Below are 12,414 nucleotides of genomic sequence, written 5' to 3'. Positions count from 1 at the left end.
ATCAAAACTGTATATATTATGCGTTTAATGATACATCTGTAATTTTATTTTTTTACTATTACTTAAAGTATTTTTTTTTTCAAATAACAGATTTTTATTTTCAAAAATGTAAGTTATTTAAATTTGACATAGATGTAAAAAAAAATTACAATACATTTTATATAAAGATGCGTACTTCCATAAATACTTAAAAACTTTCCAAAAACGTCCTTCTGTTCTTTTTAAAAAATTTAATTTAAACAAAATATTGACAAAATTTAAACAAAATATTGAAAAATATAATTTTTAAAAGAATAAATTACCTAATGCAATCGCTTACAGGCGATTTTCTATTTTCGAAAAAATTTCAGTCATTTCTTTGCACAGAGGATTTGAGAATTTTTAAAAATTATTTTTCGGATTTGGCTCAAACCTCATCTCTGAATAATGTGCCTTGATCCTAGAATTATCCATATACTTATGGAAATCTGGTCTAAATTAATATACACTAATTTTTACATACTGCGACAATGCATGCTAAGACGAACAAAACACAATATCGGAGAATTTTATACTAACGTATCCATGTTACGTACGAATATGAACGCTCGCGACTTAAAAGCGAAATAAACGTCAAAAGATTTCACACTGCTCTTCAAATAACATCTGCCGTTCTGAATAAAAAAGGGAAGAACATAGCAGGCAGCCAGAAAGCTCCAGGTGCCACTCCATGAAATATGAAAGATAAAACAACTCCTAGCCAGACTGAAAAATTCAGAGTAAAGTTCAATTTTGACTTCTGTATACCGCTCCTAAGCAATATCTAGTCATCTCGTATACTTACAGATAAGGGTGAATTCTGGATTGGGCAAAAGTAATGCATAAATACTCACTTTAATACATAGTTTCGCTTGTATTTTTATGACTTAATTGTCCCCTCCCTTGATTCATCTGCGCGAGGTTTGTATAAAGTAAATATAATTTCATGAAACTTCTAATCGGCAGATCCCATCGCTATTTATCTCAGGCCAACTTTTTTTTAAAACAATTTGACAGGCGCAGATGAAAAAAAAGGGTTCGATTTGCAGAAGTTTTGACTTTATTATTCATGAGATTCGAGCCAAACTTCCCGTCAAGAAATGTTACGATTAGTAGGCGTTGGAATTACTTTTGCCAATGCTGCTGCTGGAAGAGATTACAGAAAAGACTAAATAAATGAGGCAACTGCAGACTATTGTTCTAAATAATTTCAACCATTCGGTCTTTCACATTTAACATCTATTTTGGAAATCTTGAAAGTTTTTAAGAAAAAGTACAAACAGAATATTTCAGCTGATAGAAATGATTAAAAAAATTTGTCGAATTAATCGAAATATGATTTTAAAAAACGCGGCTATTTACTGAAGTATTTAATCTCAATTGCATTGGTAAATAGGCAATCATACTCTGTGTATAAAGAAAATTGAGAAAGGGAATTCATTAAACTTAATGCTTTAAACACGACATTTCAATAAATTGCTTGCTTATAATATATGCGAATAAGGGGTAATATTCAAATGTAGGACAAAAAGAAAGTTGTAATGCAATAAATGAAATCAAGTTATTGAGCTTTTATTTTTAAATTTTAATTCGAAACGAAGTAATTTTACCTATAATATTTATGAATTAATAAAATCTGCTTATACAACAAATGCCTTTATTTAATCAAATTCGTGGGGCTGTTTACATGTCTCCTTTTACTTACATGTCTACATTATACTTGACATTTCGATGCACTACTCCACTAAAACGAAGCTTTTTAGAAGTCCACTGAGAAATTACTTTCAAAAACAAATATTGCAAAAAAATTATGAATACTTTGCTCCAGAAAACAAGTCGCGGTAAAAGTGTGCCCTTTGCTGAGCCAACAATACCATGTCGCCAATAAATATGGCGGACAAAATAAACAAATACTTCCGCGGAACAGTTACGGTTACCATTTCCCGCCATATAATTAGGACTTTTTACTGATAAGTATTTTTTCCAGACTGCCCGGTACCTTCCACAAATCTGTAGAAGGCACCGGGCAGAATTTTAACTAAAAAAAACATCCTACGGCTTCGCTAGCAGCGCGAGCGGGAACCTAGTAGCTTCACTAGCACATGGAACATAAGGACTGTGAGGATAACAGGAACAGTACATAACCAAAAGAAAAGAAAAAACGGAGAAATAAGCAATCGGAACATTCTCCATGCAAAATTTCAATGATCCTTTTCCCAACTTCATCAACTCGTAAAAATATATTCCACTCACCTTTCATCCATTCTGCCGGTTCGATATCAAACCATTATCCATATAAAATTTCAAACAAGCATCCTTTCCGAACTTCATCAAATCTTAATTATATATATATTTCGCTCCCCTTCATCCATTCTGCAGGTTCGAAATACTGTCTTCCATCCCATTTACTTCACATCTATTCTTGCACAATTGCCATCATAAATTATGAAGGGAACCAACCGTTAGAACACCAAAAGAATAACTAGAACTGCGAAGAATTCCATTGCAGCTGTCTTTTAAAGTGAAAATACAGACGATTTCATAAAGTAGGAATTCAGACGATTTTTAAAGCGCATACTGACAATTAAAAATTACAAAAGAATAAATATTTTCTGTTCGTATTCACATTAAAAAAAGAAAGAAAATAACTTTTAATTATAAGCTTAACTTTAATAAACTTTTAATTATAATAAAAAACAAAATTAAAATCGTTAATCGATATTTCTTTAATATTTTTAATTTGACATTTTTCAAAATATAGTTGTAGTTCATGTACAACTCAACCATTGCAAAAAGTAATAAAAACAGCATTAGGGTTGCTGGAAGAGCGTTCCAATGGGTTGCCATATTGGTGACAAACTCAGGGGCACACTATTCTTCACTTCATCCCATGTCGCAAAATTGGGAAAATATTAAAGTTTCGAATATCATTTCTAGTGACAACGTAAAACTCGCGTACAACATCCTTTTAAGATTCTGAATAAAAACTTTAAAATAAAGTCATTCAGTTTCATATGAATCGTTTCATTAAAGATTGTTTTAAAAATCTGGTCATTTAAAGAGGTCAAGTATAAACATGCATTTGATTCATTCACATCAATAAATAGTAGAAGTTGATTCTAAAAGCCGAATAAGTTTCTAGTCATTTCCGTAACTTGGAAATCGAAATAAAAGTAAATTACTAAAACGATTATCTACTTAAGTTGTAAAATTTACATCACTATCCAATAAAATAATTTTTTTGTAAGAGACGTTGTATGCAATAGATGTTGCATTTAATGGTCGTTGGTTTATATAGTCAAGAAAAATGGTATTCTTACCCTTAATATTTTTCAATTTTGCGACCTGCAGATATTTGGCTAAAAGTGATCCCATTAACAAAGAAAAATGAGATGTTCTTGTCATAAAATATCTGTATAAGGTAAAACAGCAAATATCAATAAATTGTCGGCATGCAAAAAATGTTACAAATTTACAAGAACATTTTATACTGTAATAGAGATGGCCTTTTCGCTTCTACAATTATTTTAGCTGTATACCGATGACATGAGTAAAGTTTGTTATGCAAATATATAGTTTATTCATCACGAATATGTTATCTTTTATGGTGGAAATTCTTAGAAACCTTTGAATTGTAATTCATATACAATTAGATGCTACATTTGCACATATATATATGCAAGCGATTGCTTTAGACATACTGATTATCTTTCATATCATTACACTTTAATTATTCATTTTTATTAACCAACAGAAAAATGATTCATCCAGCCGATTGTACTGAAATCTACAGAAATGTATTTTAAGAAATTCTAATGAATTACAAATCTTTAGTGAATAATTTCATAATGTTTCTAAATGAAACTATTTAGCCTACCTACTACTTTTTGGTACTCCATCTCACTGCAAATTTTTCAATTCAATATACTTACATAACAATCTAAACAAATATGCTTTTGCTATTCTAAAAGTGCTATAAAACTCAATTTCAATTCCATTCCAAAATACAATAAGCGGGGGGGGGGGACAGAAAAAGAAAATGTATAATTCACCAAGTTCAAATACATATACAGATTAATTGGTTTGTATATTTTTACACAGGCAAAAACGAAAAAAAAAAATTCCTAGCATATTGAGACCTGGCAACAAATACTAAGAAATAAAATAAGTATGACTAATTGAACAATAAAACGAATAATAAACAAAATATTTTGAATTACATAAAAGAAAAAACATTACGAAAAAGAATTGAAATGTGTCGCCTGAGATCAAAATGCATTTCACAACGTCAAAATTTGATTAATTTTTTTAATAAAATTTCATATTTTTTCATTTATGATGATACGAGTATAAATATTAAATGCACTAATATATGCCGTAAGAAACTCCAATGGGAATCTTCCGAGTTCCCCCCCCCCTAAAAATTATTAATAGTCTGACACACAATTTTCAGGTTATTTTAATTTCGTAGGACAAATTACACAAATTTCGTACAGTTTAAAAAATAACCAAGATATCTTTAAAATGTAATTATATCCCGATTACATATATTTTTTAAAGAAACTAAACATCAAAATAGAGAAGAATTTAACTCATTTTCATATAATTATAAGATAGAAACGATAACAAAGAAATCGCATCTGAAAATAATTGATAAAAACAGCCATTCACTCATAATATTGAATGGTAATTGTTTTATTTTTCATCTGATGTACTCGGATATGAAAATTTGCGTTAAATGGAATTTAATTATTATCGTCAATACTGTGTTACAAGAGCGCTTGGCTTTAATCATAAGTATGCTCTCGAATATGAAAGTATAATGTATATCAGAAAAGGCGACAAAGTAAAACTAAACATCACGACTTCAGGATTTTTGACAACTGATAAATTAATTAACAGAAAATTATGGAACAATAATTTAATGAAAAATAAATGACAATATTTCACCTATCTTTGAAGATTCAAAGAGTGCCATTTAAAAAAATACCATATTTTTTTCTTTTTTCTAAAAATTATTGAGAAATTTTAAAAGAGCTTAACACGATTTTTAGTACAGTAATTGTATATAATCACAAATGATCAGCATATCATGTCAAGTATAAAGTATTTCAAATTAAATATCTAATGGCGTGCATATAAATACAATAAAATAAATGCATCAATAAAACTGATGATTTTCCTCTCTAACGATAAATATTTTATTTCAAATTCCGATTATTTCCAATAATTATAAAATTACTACATTTAAATTAATTTTGTTACATTTAATTTTTAATAATAAAAGTAGTCAAACATGGGTTTTAACATAATAAGCTTAATGTCTTTCTTTGAAAGACGTACAGTCGTTCTTTACTGTCCATGCAAGAATAATTTCTCCAATACCTATTAATTACACATTTTTAGTCTTAAATTACATCTAGCAATAAAAATTGCATTCAGTTATAAAAATTATTAAATAATCAATACATCAAACACTTCTGTATCCGATACTTATTAAAAAAATCGCAAAATTAAACAGCGTTATAGCAACCATCAAAGAACTAAGACTAGAAAAATGTTAAAACTTACCAAATACGCATGCAAGAGAACGTCAAGATGGCCGATAATCTAGAAGTTCGAAGATGCCATTTTTTTTCTTTGTCCGATATTTTAACGAAATCCACAGAAGATTAAATTAATCTTGATGTCCCTTGATTGTTTCAATTGATAATTAAAGGCATATTTCTTGCAATCCTTAGGAAATTAAAAATTCTTGAAAAGAATCGTATAGCAATTGCAAATTGAATCGGAATCTAATAAACGAATATCTGTGACACTTCTCCCACCACCACGACATAACAAAAGGATTAAAAATGCGAAAGCAAAGTGTAATGCGCAGACAATATGTTAATCAGAATTTTGACGTCACAGTTTCCAGAAACTTCTTTACAAATTCAGCAAATGGTTTTCAAGGATGATAAAACATAATGAAATCTGCATCACATATTATCCAATCGGGAACGAGTGATGTTTTCAAAGAATAATTTCTAATAACCGTCTGGTTTTTTTGCATAAATGTTTTTTTAATCAAATTAAATGTTTATCACCTATTTGAATGTAGAACAAACTTCTGAGCTAGATTCTCGTCGGTTTGGCGAAATTTGTTTTCAAAAGCGTGGCCAAAATATCTTTCTGCATTTCATTTTATGAAGAATTTTTGTGTTCGTTATATCGTTTAATAACGTATAAATATCGTTTTCAAGTTCACGATATTTTAAACTTAATTAGGAAATATAATCCGTTCTAATAATTATTAAAATTTAATAAAACACAACATTTCAGTTCAGATCAAATTCATATGTTAGACAAATAAATAAAGAAAGAAAATTCGGGATTAATCACTGAATTTTTTTGTTTTAATAACTACGCAATTGAATTTCGGGGTGGATACTAGCACAGCCCACCTCTTGGCGCTTTTTTGAATTCTTGCCAAACGAGTGGTGATAACCTTGCCAATGTGGCAAGCTAGACGGATTTCTTTATTTTTATTTTATTTTTTATTATATTTATTTCATTGTATTTATTTCTTTTATTTATTTTATTTTTTATTTATTTTTATTTATTATATTTATTTTTTATTATATTTTATTTATTATTATTTCTGGCCTTCAAGTATCATTTCTTAATTGAAAAATAATAATAAATATTCAATTAGTAGTCAACTTGGTGAGATTTCAAATAAGTCGCCAACAGGTGGGCCCTTCTAGGATTTTACCGAATTTCGTATAACAAGAATTTGCTATATTTCTTATTAAAATAAGAGAGTTTATCTTTGTATCACTTAATTACTAATCATCTTTCAACTTTACATAAAATTCATTAAATTTTCAGATGTGAATAAATATATATATCAGACCGATTGAACCTAATTTAATATTTTAACCTTGCATCGTAATTTGCGATTGCATATATTAATCTTACAAATAGTTCAGTTATGAAATTAATTCGTACATGAAAGCAAAGAAAATCAAGACGAGGGATGCATTTTTAATTGAGATCGTTTAGTTAGAATAACACCTATACAAATAATCCTTCCAAATCATAACAATGTTAAAACAACAGTCTGCCGGCGTCCTTGCATAGGGGTAGCGCATCTTCCCCGTAATCTGGGCGTCCTGGGTTCGAATCCCCGCTCGGACATGGTTGTTCTTCATCTGTGTTCTATCTGTAACGTGTGTGAATGCACCCCCCTGTAAAAAGGGGTTGTGCAAACGAATGTGTGAGTTTCATCTTCATATGAGCTAGAAGTCAGACTTCTGCCCTCGGGTGCTCAGGGGTTTTTACCCTCAGAAGCTACTGCACCTCCTTTCGTGGTAACGCGGACACGACATCATCTTCAACAACTATCTGATTTTCCATGTTGGAAAAATGCGGTTTAAAAATAATTTTCATACGAGTTCGGGACCCATTAAAATTATCAACAGGAGTCAGATGTCTAAAAGCTTTAAAGAGTACAACAACGCACAGAAATAATAAAAGGAATTCGATTATAGAAATATGGAAATAATAAAAGGAATTCGATTATAGATATTATTATGCGCTATTTTATTGCTTTAAAATTTCTTATAATATCTATCAACAAATACAAAATCTATTAAAATGACTTTTTATTAAATCTTTGCTGATTGTAGTAATACAAATTTTAATTAATTTTCTTTTTTTTCGGAATTTTATTTTACATCACAATTAGGGATTGCAATACCGGTATGCCGAATACCGGCATTTTGAGCCATTTGAACAAATTTGTAATACCGGTATTCACTAGTTTAAATACCGATTTTTCGGTATTTATTAGAATTTTTTTAAATTGTCTCCACTGCTTGTTCAGGGATCGCCAACATAGCAAAATAGTATAAGTTTTTGTTTTTATGTCTCCCTAACGGGCGAAATTAATTAGCTAATTAATGGCTTAATTAATTGCTTAAATCTAAATGAGCGAAACATGGATTATCCCTGAAAGACGATACTGTATCCATAGCGACTCAGGGGGCAGCAATTATGAAAAAAGTTGGAAAGTTGATTGGTGCAAATCAGCAATTGTGTTATGCTCATGGAATTCAATTAGGAGTAATAGATGTATTATATCGAAAAAAAAAGAAAGAAAGAACAGAAGAATTCAAATAATGTGGATATAGAAAATTCGGATTCCAAATTTGAAGAGAGTAAGAGTGAGTGATATCGACCATGAAGATAATAACAATGTAATTGTTGAAGAAGATATTGCTAATAAGAATGAAATATTTACCCATCAAGAATGCCTTCCTATAATTTATAAAGTTAGAAAAATTGATGAGATATTTAAACGTTTCCCTATAAAAAATGACATATTACTAAAATATATACTAATTGAAAATAAAACAGAATATATGTTAATATTAGATTCTAAAACACGTTGGAACAGTTTACTCCAAATGATGGAACGATTTTTGAAACTGAGAAATTCAATCCAAAAAGCAATGATCGACTTAAACATGTAAATTAATTTTTCAGAGAGTGAATTCGACTTAATATCCAGAACTATATCAGCTCTACTTCCAATAAAACTGACTATTGAGGCATTATGTCGGAGAGATTCTAATTTATTAACAGCTAATGCAACAATAAATTTCAAGTTGCAGTCACTGAAAGAACAGCGCACATCACTATTTGAAGAATTATCTATTACATTGAAAAATCGCACAGAAGAAAAGCATACCGAAATAGAAAATGTCTTATGGTATTTACATAATTATAATGATTTTAAAAATGAAAATGAAAAAGAAAAGAAAATGACCAATTCAAATCTGATTAAGTTTAGAGTAAATTTTCTTAAAACTTTTTACCCACAACCCTATCCACATTCAGAAGAATTCGGTTCAATTATCTAAGATTATGATGTCACTACTGTCGATAGTGAAAAGGAATTGTCTCTTGAACAAAAATTAGAATTAGCGATAAATAAAAAAATTTCAACGAACCAAAATACAATACAGAAATCAACTATATCCAAAACCATCCGACGAGAAATCGATTTATTTGAAGATGAGGGATTTAGAGGTAAATACTTAGGAAAAGTATATTGCGCATTGCTAACAGTACCACCAACTAGCGTGCATTATGTTTTTTAAGATCAGATTTCAAAAAGTTGTAATAGTACTCCAGACTGAATAGTGATATTTACACTTTCTTGTGATTTAAATAAATAAGATGTTTCTTTACTTTTTGGCGATTATATACTGTTATAATTTATAAGTTAAAAATTATTTTTTGTGATATTTACACTCTCTAACAAAACTGGCAAATAAAACAAAGAAACACCTGTGTTTTCTTTCTTTTTCTAAATTTTCTAATACCGGTATTAAAACCGGTATCCTGGTATTAAGATTTAAAAAATACCGAATAATGGTATTGCAATCCCTAATTATAATTAAGAGATAGAAAAGAAAGGATAATCTAATTAAATAGGTGGTCCGAATATTTGGTTTGGGCCGTGGCAGCTGTGTATGCTTTATGAGTTCATATTGAGTAACAGTTAAAAATACACAATGCAAACAAAGCAAATTCGAACATAATGCAATCCAAATAAAAACTCTTTGTATTCCATTTTGTGTGTGTGTGTGTGTGACTAAAATATCATTTGCTGTGTACACACACACTGTTTGCTGTGTTCAAAGGATTTCATTATTGTGCATGGAATTCAATAAAGAATTTTACGAAAATGAAAACATATTAGATGTAAAATATATTACTTGCTTTAAGTTTTTCTTTTTAAATGTGGTATTCAAATGACTGTTTAATAGCACTTAAAATTACTTACTTTTTAAAATTATTAAAAAAATCAGAATTCTATATTAATTATTTCAAATAGTGCATAATTAAACTAACATATTAAAATTAAATCCCAACTACAATTTCTTTAGTTTTAATTATTTTTCCTCTTGTATTCATTTCAGTCAATTTTGTTTAGTAAGGCAAATAAAGTTTTAATTATGACCTCGTCAGCTTCGAATCAACCGTATTTCTTCAAACAGGAAGCTGCATTTTAAAGGGAATCTCTATTGCAAAGTAATAGAGCATAATTTTTCTTTGAGAACTATAACATTTTAAGTTCTTTTTTATCGATAAAAATTACACATAAAGATTGAAAACTGATAAATAATTCAACACCAATTGCAATTTCGATTGATTGCAATTAAGTCAACAATTACTATTTTTATTTATGAACTAGCCGCCTTTGGCGAGCAGCCGGTTCGCCAATCTTAATGTTCTTTTATAATTTTAATAATTATATATTTTACGCTATTCCTATTTTAATAGATTCTTCATCAAAATATTAAAGCTTCAAATTTTGATAGTCATATAATTCACTCATAATATTATAAAGGCCTTCAGTTATCACGTAATATGTATAAGTCTCATTTTCTGTTAGCTCCCGTAGAATTTATGCTTTAAATTAAAGTGGAAAGAATTAATCTGCAATTAATATAATAATATTTTTTACTGAAACAAAGCACTTTTTTATAATATAATTACTGATAACAGAGTCACTGAGCGTTTAAACTTTAGGGCACTAAAGAATATCTTTCTTAATTTATGTAATATCTCAAGAATTTGTCAACAAAATTTCCTCAGATTCATCATGAACGGATCGATTCATTAACAATGTTTAATTTTAAATGCATCAAACAATAAGAAAATAAAATGAATCGTTTAAAATAATCGGTCGAAAACAGGTTTAAAAAACTACTTAAAAAACGATGTACTACTTAAAATTATAAGCATATGCAAATAATATATAACTAACATAAATACAATTTAATTACAAAAGCATGAAACTAACCTAAAAATAATTTAAATCAAGAATCATCCGTTGATAATATTGTCAACAATCAGAACGCAATGCGCATGCGTGAATTTTCAACGCCAGTTACGGTAACGCAAATGCGTGAATTTTTCTACGCCAGTTGGGGTAACGCTATACAGATTAGAAATTTTTAATTTCCTTTATTCTGTATTTAGAAATTATTCTGTACTTTATTCTGTAATTAAATTATTTGGAATTACCACAAAAACTAACATTTTTTACTTTAAATCTTTGAATTAAAACACCAAATACGAGTTTTATTCTTTAACTAGTTTATTAACTCTTAAAATAGAATTTCAACGAAATCATTTCAGGTATGCAGATAATACTTAAATCCCACTTCCAAAAAGACGGAGTGTGATTTCACGTCATGAATTTAAAATATTTCTACAGATTCAAATGATACTGATGAGTCGGAACCAGAAATTTTTATGACCACGTGATATTTGCAAGAACTTTTTATTCCAAGTAGAATGTTTTGAAATTTTTATAAAAACATTGTAATTTTTTTTCCTACCAGACTTCTAGATCGCGGTTAAATATTGAAAGTATAGTAAAATTCTCAGATGAAACATTAATTATGAGAAAAATGAATTCTGTACAAATTTCTGTAGCATTTCCATAATTATGATACAAAAGAAATTTACATGAATATTTCAGTAGAATGCCTTTTGGGACCCTTCAATAAAGGCGACTCTTGCATTTCAAATGACATTCCAACAGAAAAAAAGTTACATCTAAATCTCAGAATTAAAAACCCCTGGAATATCCTTAAAAGCATATAGATTACAATTTTTCAACATTTTTGAATTAAATTCATACATTCAAAAGCAGAATTCCATTTCCAAATATTAAGGAATGAACTCTCCAATGAAAGCAATTCAATCTTATTAGTCGAAATGAATATTTGGATATATTAACATAGTCGCAAACATATTTTGAGTATTGTTTATATACATTTATTAACACTTTCAATAAAATAGTAAGCCTATATAAGAAATTGAAATGCAAAGCAGATGATATAGATAGTATTTACAATATCGTATTATTGTAGGTTAAAAGAAATAAATATGCAGGCGTTACTCATTCTAAAATTATAAACAGATTAACTCATTCAAAAAGTTGAGATTCTTAGAAACAAGATAGTTTACGTCTGAAATTCATACATTGTTAATCTTAATGATCCCGTATAGTTTAAGCAGTCATTGCAAGAATAATTAATCAAAAGAACATTTATAAATTAAAAATCGTCCGCAACCATGAAATTAAATGTTTTTAGTTGAAAATTCAATAGAAACTCATTTTATTATAATCGAATCACAAATTTGCATTTTGGAAATAATAATTTATCAAAACATGCAATACAAAAACCTTAAACAAGTAGCACAACATTCTGTTTTTTACTTGGATAATTCGATTCTCAAATATACTCATTAAAGTTTAATTTTGATAACATTATCGATTTCAAAACTTTTTTTATACGTATTATCTACGTGTACTATGAAAAGATT

This window comes from Argiope bruennichi, chromosome 7 (genome assembly GCF_947563725.1).
Source record: "Argiope bruennichi chromosome 7, qqArgBrue1.1, whole genome shotgun sequence".
NCBI lineage: Eukaryota > Metazoa > Arthropoda > Arachnida > Araneae > Araneidae > Argiope > Argiope bruennichi.
The sequence above is the reverse complement of the archived record's forward strand: the minus strand, read 5'-3'. Positions refer to the sequence as shown.